Source organism: Etheostoma spectabile, chromosome 22 (genome assembly GCF_008692095.1).
Source record: "Etheostoma spectabile isolate EspeVRDwgs_2016 chromosome 22, UIUC_Espe_1.0, whole genome shotgun sequence".
NCBI classification, from domain to species: Eukaryota; Metazoa; Chordata; class Actinopteri; order Perciformes; family Percidae; genus Etheostoma; species Etheostoma spectabile.
The window spans coordinates 6967328-6967707 of record NC_045754.1 but is presented as its reverse complement, the minus strand read 5'-3'; the positions used below and the strand labels follow the sequence as shown (position 1 = coordinate 6967707).

Genomic DNA, 380 nt, shown 5'->3' with positions numbered 1-380 from the left:
CCTTTAAAACCTCTTTGAGACCTTTCAGTTTAACTAGAAACCGCTCTGAAGTCGCTAGTGCTAAACCCAACAGACTCCATTTAAAAATGCAATACTTTCAGCGTGTATAGCGCCAACATATTTTCTCCTGTAAATCGGTTAACTATGTGTTTATTTCAACCAAAACTAGAGTTGTGATGGTTGGATAAGTGGAAAGACAACCCAAAACGGTTTTCATAGTTTTATTTTGTTTCTGCCAACTTTGAATGAAGTGTAATTTACGATGCTAAATTACTTTTTATTTACATGGAGTCTGGTGGGTTTAGCGAACGCAATTTCACGGATGTTTTATGTTTAAAAAAAAAAAAAGAGGATCTTACTCTTTAACAGAAAGGTCGACC

General features: G+C 35.3%; 1 protein-coding gene across 1 annotated transcript in view; it reads left to right on the top strand.

The window, feature by feature from the left end:
• Positions 1 to 380, top strand: part of sh3kbp1 (SH3-domain kinase binding protein 1) — a 31410-nt gene that overhangs the window by 9648 nt on the left and 21382 nt on the right. The window lies entirely within an intron of this gene.